Consider the following 12,333-nt stretch of genomic DNA (forward strand, 5'->3'; position numbering starts at 1 on the left):
GGCCATAAAAAAATGAAATCTTGCCATTTGTGACAACATGGATGGACCCTGAGGGCATTATGCTAAGTGAAATAGGTCAGAGAAAGACAAATATTGTATGATCACACTTATGTGTAGAATCTAAAAACAAAACAAAATCTAACTCATAGACGCATCAAACAGATTAGTGCTTGTCAGAGGCAGAGGGTAGAAGGACAGTGAAATGGGTGAAGGTGGTCAAAAGATGCAAAGAAAAAATGTTTCACTGTCTCCATCGTTTTTATTAAAGGCCAACAGTCACTTGAATCATTGTTCCCCTGTATGAAATGTTTTCGTGATTTCCCCTTTATCTTTTTTCAGCAGTTTAACTACATTGTTTCTAAGCATGGTGATTTTCTTTACATTTACCCTGCTTAAATTTCACTGACTTTCTTTAACATGTAAATGTATATCTTTTGGCACATATAAAAATTTTTAGCTATTACTTTCTAAAATATTTTTTTTACCTTATTCTTTCTTCTGATAATACATATGTTGGATTTTTTATATTATCCCATAAGTCCTTAAAGTTTTAATTAATTTATTTTTCAATATCTTTTCTCTTTGTTCTTCCGATTGGATAATTTCAAGCTTACTGGGTCTTTCCTCTTTCATCCAAAATTTGCTGTTAAATCCATCCAGTGAATTTTTTATTTTGGATATTGTATGTTTCAGTTCTAGACTTTCCATTTAGTTCTTTTTTTAATAGTTTCTATGTGTCTCCTGGGAATCTCTACCTCTCCATTCATTACTTCTTTCAACGTGGTTTTTAAATCCTTATCTGCTAATTTTCACATGAGTCTTCTCACCATTGGTCCCTGTTGTCTTTTCTCTTGATAATGGGTTACATTTTCCTTGATCTTCAAACTGTATCTTGGACCTTATAAATGCTGTTTTGTAGAGACTCTGGGTTTTGTTATATTTCTCTAAAGAAAGTGTGTATGTGTATGTGTGTATGTGTGTGTGTGTGTGTGTGTTTTAACAAGCAATTTATTGAATTTGAACTGTAAACTCTATCTTTTAGATGTTAGCTCAAATATCAATTTAATTATCTCATTCTTAGCTCAAGTCTGTCCAATGCATATATGGCTCAGGGATCAACCAGAGATTTAGACAGAATTTATACAGAGAATTAAGGACTCTCCCCGTGAGTCTCTCCTTTATGAAATACACCCTCCTCCTGCTAGCACCTGAGTGTCCCTGAACTTTATTCTGTGGTGCTTTAGACTGGAATGACAGTAAGTATCTTCTCTGTGTTAGTCACCCCATGAAGTGCTGACTGTGGCTTGTTCTCAGTCAAAAGCTCTAAAAGTGAAAAGTTACCATGTGATGTTGACTCTTTTCCAGAATCTGCCTGCTTCAGATTACTTTCCAATGTCTTTAAGTCTGGTGCTTTTGTATTTTGTCCAGTTTGTAGTAATCTGTGGGAATATTTAATCTGCTAGGAGCTACTCAGCCAAATGCCCTATGATCTATTCTTTTGAATAATATGCTTAGGATAAATTTTCAGAATTGGGCCTTATGAATAAAGCTCTAAAAATATTATGTTTCATAGTGTGCTTGCTTATAAATAGTTCTTATTAATTATTAATGAATATTTAGAAAATATCATTTAAATTTATTTATTTCATTGTTCGGGTTGAAATAAGTTTCTTTGATTTTTTTCCTCTTCTTCCATTCATTTATTTTGGTAATTTCATTTAGTGTGTTTGCTCTGAGTATACGATCATATTAAAAAAAAGTGTTAACATTTTTTATTAAATGACAGAGGATAGAACATGGGAGAAAATGTTTCTATCTCTCTGAATTTTCATCCTAAATAAGCAGATGCCCTGGGATGTTGGACCATAGAAAAGAATTAAATTACAGAAGAATATATTTAATGATTTGGAAAATAGTTCATGGTGTACTGCAAAATATACTTTATTAAAAAAAGTATGATCTCATTTCTGCGAAAAAAAGAAAAAAAAAAGGTGGAGGGGGTATTAATGTGGGACCAGTGGTTGGACTCCAAGGTACAGTTTACAGGCTGAATCATAGTTCTTCAAAGCCCACACAAGGTGCTCACAGCGACTCAAGGCCTTCCAGCTCCAGCCTCAAAGGCCATTGAGCCTAGAACCTTCTACCCTTTACATTCACACCCTTGCTGTGGCCTCATGAAGGGCAGAATGCATTTCTGTGTGCCAAAAGAAAAGAACTTCCTTTTGAACTCTGGAGACCAGCCTATTTCTTCTCTTTTCCTCATCATTCATCCCTTTTCTGGGCCTGGCCCACATCAACTGTTTTTTCCAACCCTAGACTTGAGAGATTTGGGGTTTCTGTTCCTTTTTCCTCAGAATTTTGTGCATTTCTATGTGAATTTCTCCCTCTTCACTGGAGACTAACTCTCATACCAAGCAATGGGGTACTTTGTACTAAATAAAAGACTTTGTTATATACTTTTCCCAGATATGAGGACCTGTAGACCCTACAACATTGGCATAACCAAATTTGGATTCTTATTGACATATCAAGAGATACAGTTTTGTTAGTTAATAAAAACATCCTTATGTTTCATATCAATCAGCCATAATAATTCTATATAAGATATAACAATCTACAACTTAATGACTTGAAACCATAATCATTTATTTTTCACAAAGTATCTTTACACTGGCAGACTTTTAAGCTTTTAAGCAGCAGGTTGGGTCTATATTTGCTTCATATGTATTTCTCATTCTCCTTGTACCAGATGTTACCTGAAGCATATTAGTCTCATGGCAAAAGGATGGAGTACCAGAAAAGAGGCCCAATTGTGCTAGCTCATTTTAAGTCTCCCCTTTCATTATTTTCACCCTCAACTCATTGGCCAAAACAAATCACATGGCCAGGCCTAGAATCAGGTTCATGGGATACATTCTATCCATTATGAGGCCATAGCAAGGGTGTGAATATAAAAATACTCCTACAGGGCAGTGAATAACTGGGGCTAATAATTCAATCAACCACACTTAGAGTACTGTATTTATATTTCTTTTACAATTTAAATAATATTCAGCAGCTGTTAGAGCACAGACTTCATAGTCCAGTAGACCTGGGTTTGAATATTTATTCTAGCACTTTACTAGTTATGAGAACTTGGGCAAATTATTTCACTTCTCTGAATCATGGTTCCTAATGCTTCCTCATAAATCATCTACAATTCCATCACCCAGATTTAAACCCTGTAAATAGTTTGGTGTGTGTTTTTCTAAGCATGTATTAATTTTTCTTGCAAATTTGGAATAACACAATGTGTTTTTTAAAAAGATCCTAACTTCCAAATAGTATTTCCTCAGATAGCAAAAATTTTTTGAAAGAACAAATTCTTTTCTGCTCCCCTCCTCAATTCTTGTTAGAGTTGAGGCCCTGCTGGTAATGGGGGCAGAGGTCAGGGTTTCAGGCTGTGCTCACGTCAGCATCACATGGAGATGTTGGTAAAGATATGGATTCTGAAGTCCCCCCAGAGCTGAAAAGACAGAACCTCTCAGCCTGAGTCTCTAGGGTGAGACACCTATCTTCAACCCTCACCTTCAGGATGATCTAATTCATAGTTGGTGGAGGTTAAATTCCTATCAGGACCCAAGCCACTCCTGCTTTCCATCCTGGAAGTCATGGATACTCAGAGTGATTATCCAGATATTTTAAACTGACTGCCAGGGTCAGGAAAAGGCATATCTTTTAATTTCTGCATAATTTTTATCATATGGCTGTAACAACTTGTTTTCCCTTTGCTGGGCATTCAGGTTGTTTCCAATTTGTTACTATCTCAAATAAATAATGTTGCAATAAACATATATAAATCTCTGCCCACATTTATGATTATTCCAGTGGAAATAATCCTAGAAGTATGATCACTGAGCCAAAGGGTACAAACATTTTGAAGGCTCTAGATAGGTACATTGCCAAACTACTTGACAGAAAGGTTATATCAATTTATTCTCACACAAGTATAATCTTTAGAAGGTGTTCTTAATGTTTTTAGATGCAACTCCAAAGTTGTTGTTTTCATTTAGGGTGAGAATATGAAACTGTCACAGAATAGAACTGAATGTGGAACTTAAATTTCTTTTAAAAACTGAAGTTGAAGAAGCAAAAAAAATTTTCAGATATGAAAGATGATCTAATTTTTATTAAATGTGCTAAAAATTGATGTCCTATGGAATAGTGCTTATAGAAAACAAACTGCAAGGCTAAGGAAGTCTTGAAAGTAATCTTCAGAGATTTCCTGGTAAAGAAAAATGAATGATGAATAGAAGAGAGAAGTCGGAAATAAAGTAGAATCTCTATCAATTCACTTCTAAGAAAAAAGAAACAAAATGACAAAATGAGCATAAACTAGAAAACAACTCAAGAACAATATAGAGGGGTTTAAAAAAGATATTGGAAGGAAAAATGATATAAGGGGAAAACACCTTCTGTTCTAATAAAAATTTTGGGGAGACACAGAGGTAGATCCTAAAAAACTCTGAAATCACTCCTTAAATTGACACTGATTTGAAAAGGATGAAAACACTGAAGATGAAGCTAGAAGTCGTGCTCAGATGGTAGCCTGCAGGCTTCCCATTATCAGGGTAACCTGAACGTCAGCTGGGTTCTGCTGGCCCCTTCATGCCTGAGCCCTATTGGGCCTAGCTGAGGTCCATTGCCCTACCAAACCTTCTGCTGATTGACGAGGGCATACATTCTGGAGGCCTCTCTGCCTCCCAGCTCTGGCTTTTCTAAGACCACCTCTGTTCCCCAATGTGTCCATATGATTCCCTGCTCCTCTTCCAACAAACTCTTACTCACACAGAACATTAGTGTGTTCAAGTTCTACGATGTGAGGGTCTTGGGGAAGGTCACATTGCTCTTGATACTATAAAGCACTGAAAATTACATGTTAGGCTTTCAGCTTTGTAAACATCCTTTTGATCATTCCCTACTGGAGGTTTCTCACTGGCTTTACCCCATTCAGGGCCCTTATACTAACAATCATCCCCTAGTCCTTCTTTCTCTACTTCTTACTCATCTACCCTGTAGGGAATACCTTCTCCCCACCCCACCCCCAAGACAAATTAATTTCCTGCTTCTGCAAGTGCAGCCTTTTGGCCCTCTTTGGTTGACTGAGCCCTAGCCAGTTCTTATGCCCTAGGGGCTTATCGTGGTATTTCCGGAAACAAAGACAGCTACTTTCCCAAGAAGAATTCTGCTAATAGATCTTTACCACTGAAAGACACCCCAAAAGATGATTAGATCTAGCACTCTGCCTTTAACAGGTAACTGAGACACAGAGATTAAATGAATTGCCCCAAGCTCATAAGAATAAAGAAGTGGTGAGGACTAGACTCCAGGTTTTCCATTTCTAAAGCTGTGCCTTTTCCATGTCAGATTTGTTTACCATGTGATGGTGGCCATTCTTTAGTTTCTGATACTAGTTAATAACTTACTTCAGAAAACCTGCTTTGGTCTCTCATGAAAAGAAGCATCTCCATCACCTGCTTTTTGGTTTCAACAATAGTGTTTAGGAGTAACTGAGTTGGACAATTAAAAATTCTTTACAGCTGAATTCAAAAAGTCAGAGAACATCTAAATATAATAATATTATAGACTTTGTAGATACGGTAACTACCAACCTCTACCTTACCCCCTTCCCTTCTCTCAGAAAAGACAGAGTAGATGAAAAACTTAAGAGTTGGGTATAATGCTAGTTTTAAAATTAAATATTTCCCACTGACTTCCATTATTAATTTGATGATGCCTTATCATAGAAAAAAGGTTTTGCCTGTAAGATAAAAATATTTAACACAGCGATTTTATAAACTAGTCTTTAAAAAAATAATTCAAAGCACAGTTATTCTACTGAACCAAAACCAAATCAATACTTTACGAAGCTGCAGAAACTCTCCTTTCTCAGACTGGAGCACAATGAAAAAGTGCTCACTGGTGCCCTGCTGGCCTTTACATTTAGTCTTTCAGTCTGGATTTAGCCCAGGATAAATTTCCTTAGAGAGTACAGCAAGAGTTAGCTATTTATTTCATTGACCTGGTAAGGATTGCTAATAGCGCTATGTTAGTTGTTCTTTTAAAAATAGCAACGACCATAAAAAAAAACTGCCTATAAGCAGCTGCATGTGTTATTTAAAATTGTCCATCTGAATAATGGCAAAGTTCTGACAAAAACAATAATTTTCTTTTGGGCATGATACTTATTTAGCTGTTCTTTTTGACAGCAATTAGCTAATCAGATCAGCTGCTTCTGGAGACCACTTCTGGTATGATTGCTAAAAATGTCTTTCACATAAAGGAGGGAGATTTTTAAAAAATGTTATCCAGGAGGGAATATATCCAATTTGTCTAAAATGGGAAAATATTATAAGTACATGAAAAGAAATAGAAGTACCTGGGATATAAAAATAGATGTCTCCCAGTCAAATTAGAAGTTAGTCTACCCATTCTAATACCAAATTTTCTTTTCTAAATCTTAAAAAACAATTGTTTTTTAAGATTTAGAAAAGAAAATCTCAAAAACCAATTACCGGATGTGGTACTAATCTTAAAACAAATTACTGAGGCAAAGGGTATCTTGTTAAATATGTTAGTAGTTATAGCAATTTCATAAAAACATATAATTTCTCTGAAGATTATTCAGTTGAATAATACAGTAATATTTTCAGCCATGTCTCATCCTTCCTCTTCTCAGAAATGTGAGAATCAGAAATAATTTCTCTAGCTTTGAACAAAAGGACTCACCAGTTTTATTGTCTTATTCCAGACAGTTCTTTATTGTGCCTTCTCCATCATTACCAGAAAATGCCAACCATGCTGGACTTTTAGAACGTCTGTTTAAATTGTGAAGTCATGTGATAAGTCCAGTACTTTATTTAAGCAAACTGCTAATTAACAACTCTTGGCTGGAGCACAACAGGTCTATTTCTTCCATTACCACTTTCCCCTGTATCTAATCCCACTTCTTTCATTTGTTTGTTAGAAAAAAAAAAAAAAGGTAAAATTAAATCTATATTAGCAAATGTTACTGAGCACTTTTTCTGGACCTGGTACATATAGGACAAATTCTAAGTGTCGAATGAAGAGAGCCTGGATAGAACTGAACAACCACGATTACATCTATTTCAACAAATGACCTGCTGGTCTTGTTTAGCTCAGGTTCATGGCCTTTCTGGGGTTAATGGCCATACCTTGCCCAGGATCTGACTCACAGATAGTCTCATTTCACTCTGCTGGGGCCAGATCACAATAAGAAGCAGGTTTAGCTCTGGACATCACAAACTTGTACTTGCAAAGGTGGGTAATCACAGTGGTGAAGCATGGATCCTGGCTTGTGGGGGAGAAAGCTGAGGGAACGGAGGGCCCTGAAAGAACTAGAGGCCAGGAGGATTGCTAACACCGCAGGGTAGGGGAGGAGACTGCTCTGGGTAGTTCTGCAAAGTGTTACCATGAAGAACAACGCTTTGCCTTCCTTGTTGAACCACAGATCATTCAAAAATAAGCTGGTGAGCTTGAAGATTTCTTTTGGCTCTAGATGGTCTTGAGTCTATAATTAGTGGGGAAACCAATTTCAGCTCAATTCAAAGAAAAGCTTTCTTCTAATAAACCAATCTTCTGATAACAGGCAGCTTCAGAAGGTGGTGAGCTTTCCACTGGTATCTGCAAAGTTGGGGTGAACATCTGTCAAGAAGCCCGTGGCAGAATCTCCTGCTTCTGCTGGGAAGTTGAACCAAATTACTGCTAAGGTTCTTTCCAATTTCATCTAGAAATTTTTCCTGTTTCAAGTAGTTGCCTGGAGAGCAACTCACATTGTAGTGATGCTAAAGTACTCCAGGTCGAGAACCATCACAGGAGGGAAGGCCTAACAGAGAATCTGCCAGGATTCCCTTACTGCAAATATTCCCAGCCTCTCTTCAGGAATTTATCAATTTTCAACCTTTATTATAATTATGTGACCCATATTCCCTTAGACCAGATTCATTAAGTTGTTTTTTTATCATTTTATCACATGCTGTACATTTCTATACTTAAATGTGTGATAGTACTGCTTGGATATCTTCCATGTGACCCTCCAAATCCACTCTATGCTTCCATGCCATATCGTGTGCTGGTGGCTGCCCAGCACAAATGGCATCAATGGGCTCCCTTGCCTTCTGCCTTCTGCTTTGGTTCAGCCATTAGGGGGCACTGGCAGGAGTTGGAGAAGAGTGAGATGTTTATTTCCTCAACTCCCAACCTGTCATGCTGCAGTAAGCAGTGACTGTGTTCTACTCAAGTCCAAGGTTTCTATTGGCAGTCCTCTCCTATAGCTCTTTTGGCTCCTTTAAATTGTCCCTCCCATCACTCTTTACGCCAAGAGGTAGTAAAGGCTGCTTGCTGCTGCTAGTAGCATGGTGCGTCACCTGTCCTTATTTATGTTATTTAACCCTATTCACACCTCTAAATAGTATTTCTATTCAATTCTCAATCACTCTGAATGAGTGTATTATCTGTTTCCTACCAGGATCCTGGCTGATAAAATGTACTAAAATCCTCATTAAAAAAAAAAAAAAAAAAGAACTCTTACTCTTGTAGCTTTTTTCCTTGGTATGTACCTATGTATTTTTAACTAATTTGCTTATATCATTCCTGGATTTATCAATTTTTGCCATTATCTATTGACTTTCCATTGTGGTCAATGACATTTGGCTCTTCCACATTTCCCTCTTTCTGATATAGTTAACTCCAATGTTTTTTTTGTTAAATGAGATCAGTGAATGGAAAGACAGCCTTTGTTCTTAGATAGGATGACTCAACATCATAAAGATGTCTGTTATCACTAATTTATAATGTAATATAATCTCAATGAAATACCAACGATTTTTCATGGAGCTCGACAAGCTGATATTAAACTTCATATGAAAAAACAAACAGGCAAGAATAGCCAGGAAAACACACACAAAAAAAATTACAAGGTAAACCAGGCATACTAGAAATTAAAATATACTATAAAGTCTTTATAATTAAACAGTGGGATATGGGCACTTAAATAGACCAGGAGAAAAGAATTTCTCCTTAATCTGGGTGTAGATGAAAGCTTTCTAACTATAACTCAAAGTCAAATGGAATGAAAGAAAAGATTGATAAACTTGACTTCATAAAAGAAAAACTCTTGCATGGGAGAAAAAACCATAAACAAAATCAAAAGACAATTAAAACCTGCGAGAAAATATTTGCAACATGTATGTCACAGATAAAGGGCTTATATTCCTAATAGTTATGTAACTCATAAAAATTGAGGATAAAAAAATAGGTCAAAATCAAGCAGAGGAATGGACAGAAAACATTAACCAAAATGTACCCAAAAAGGATATAAATATGATCCTTAAATATATGAAAAGAAGTTCCTTCTCACTTATAAGAGAAATACAAATTAAAACTAAACTGAAATACCTGTCAGATTGGCAAAATTAAAAAAATATATTCGCACACCCTGTTGGCAGGCTCTAGTAGAATAGGCATTCTTATACATTGCTAATGGGAATGAGAATTGGTATAATCTTTATGGAGAATTTCACAATATATGTTTAAAACATACAGATGTGCATGCATATAATCTTTTGACCTAGCAATCACACTAAGAATTTATCCTGAAAATAAACCCCCAACAATACAAAAATATATGAAGGTTATTCATAGCATCATTGTTTGTAAAATTAAAAACTAGTGGAAGCCATTGACATGCACATATACATGACATATGAGTACTATATGGTTGTTTAAAAAAAAAGAACAAGAAAGATCTCTATGCAATATGGAGTGATTTCCAGGATATACTAAGTGAAGAAATCAAAGTGCAAAAGAGTATCTGCAGTATGCTGCTTTTGGTAGGAAAAAGAGAAATAATAAAACATACATGTATGTATATGTATGTATGTATGTATGTATGTATGTATGTATGTATGTATATATTCATTTGTACAAAAGGAAACAAAAGAAAGATAAACTAGAGACTAACAAAATTGCTTACTCCCAGGGGTTAATTGGGAATGAGTTGGACAGAATCACAGGAATGGGGAGGGGATGGAAATCATCTGACTATAACTTTGTGCTTTGGAATCATGTTAATGTTTTACATACTAAACAATAACAAAAAGAGGAAAATAAGTAGCCTCAACAAAGATGGAGGGGAAAACTAAAATGTAAAAAATAAAACATATGAACCAACCAAATTTCAAATGAATAAGATAACCAACACTGGAGGGGGAAATAAAACTCAAGTAACTTTTGAACACTGTATTTGGACCATATGTCCTCAGGTTAAACACGAAAGCACTGTAAACTAAGATTAGATAATAATTAGAAGACTAGTTAATAGCCTTATTTTTTTTTGAAGAAAAAGTATGGGTTAGCAATTCTGTGTATTCTAGGATTGAGCAAATAAGTTAATGTATTGTAGATAATGGGATCCAGGTTGGTCATTGTTAAAGGAAAGCTACAAATATGAAAAGTCAGAAGGAGAGGAAAATGAACCATGTAGTGTTTCACTGGAATCCGAGATATCAGTGTGAACTTGTGATTTTTAATACAGTAATAGATTGGTAAATATAGACAGGTATAGATCTGCATGTGTATTAACATACACAATCTAGTTCCCAGCTATTAATGATCATAAAAGTTTATAACACTTTGAATAAAATAAGAATTTATTAACCCACACTGATATAATAAATGGGGAAGAATGGGAAGCTCTTCCTTACAGTAGAAAGCTAACTAATAAATATAAAAGGAATAATGAAATTATAACCATTTGGCAATCATAACAATAATAATTAATCTAGGCAAGAATCAACAATAGATACTAAGATAATAACATGTTTGAAATTTCAAGGAGTAACAGAGTGTTTACATAATTTCAAAGTATGTCCTAAAGAGATACTTAGTAACTTTATAATGGAGGACTCTGGCGCACACCACCTTCCACAAGGGAGCAAAGTTAGTATCACCGAAGTTAGTAATGGGACAAATCAGCATTGTGCCTCCTAATATGATGCACAATATCACTTATATGGTATTCTTGCAAGAAAATCTATAACCTAAATCTAATCATGAGGAAACATTAGACAAACTCAAACTGAGGGGCATTCTACCAAATAAGTAGCCTGTTTTTATCAACAATGTCAATGTCATGGAAAACAGACGGACAGAAAAACTACAGATTAAAGGAGAGTAAAGAGACAGAACAACCAAATGCAATTGATTTGGTATTTCCTTTTGCTATAACAAACATTGTTGACAAAATTGGTGAAATCTGAATACAGTAATTGGATTAAATAACAGTATTAATTTAATACTGCTTATTAATTTAATACTGTTTATTTCCTAGTTTTGCTGATTATACTGGGGTTACAAAAAGACCATTTTTTTTAGTAGATATAAACTAAGTATTTAGACATAAAAGGACAACCTATGTTCAGTTTATTCTCAAACTGTTCAAAGAAACAGGATAAAACAAATGTGGTAAAATGTTAATATTTGGGGAATCTGGGTAAATGTTATAAAGGACTTCTATGTAATATTCTTACAACGTTCTTGTAAGTCTAACATTACATGTATATAACACATATTATGTATAACAAACATGTTTATATATAAATTTATATATGCATAATACATAAACTTAAAAACTTAGTTTTCAAAATGCAGATTCCTGGGCCCCAGCTTTGGAATTTGGGGTTCAGGAGTCCTAGTGGCGGATCTTGGGAAATCTGTATTTTTAATGTTCTGGTGATCCGATGCTTAATTTGGTTTGAAAATCATCCCCTGCCAGACAATAATAAAAATGCCTCTGAAGAGGTAAAATAAATAGATAAATAAAGATAACTAACACCCATATACCTACCATCCAGCTTTTAAAATAAAAACATAAAAAGGTAAAGTGGAAGTGCCCCTCCAACTTATATGCCCTTCTATATCCTCCCAGAGGTAATCATTATCTGAAATTTGGAGCTTTCCCAGAGGTAATCGTTCTCTTAAATTTGAAGTTTGTCATTCCTGTGCATGTTTTTATACACTTATATCATACAAATATATCCATATCAGCAATAGAATGTGTTTATATAACAAACACATTCTTCTACAATATAACTTTCTATTCAGCATATGTTTTGGTTTTTAAGTGATACATGTAGCATATTTCATTTATTTCATCCAGAAGAAAGGGAAAAACTAATGAGTCCAGAGAAAATGAACAAATGTGCATACTCTTTGACTTGATGTATAATCCAACAATTTATTTTTTATCCATTTTCTTGCTGGTGGATAGTTAGG

This window comes from Pteropus vampyrus, unplaced genomic scaffold (genome assembly GCF_000151845.1).
Source record: "Pteropus vampyrus isolate Shadow unplaced genomic scaffold, Pvam_2.0 Scaffold14, whole genome shotgun sequence".
Lineage (NCBI taxonomy): Eukaryota > Metazoa > Chordata > Mammalia > Chiroptera > Pteropodidae > Pteropus > Pteropus vampyrus.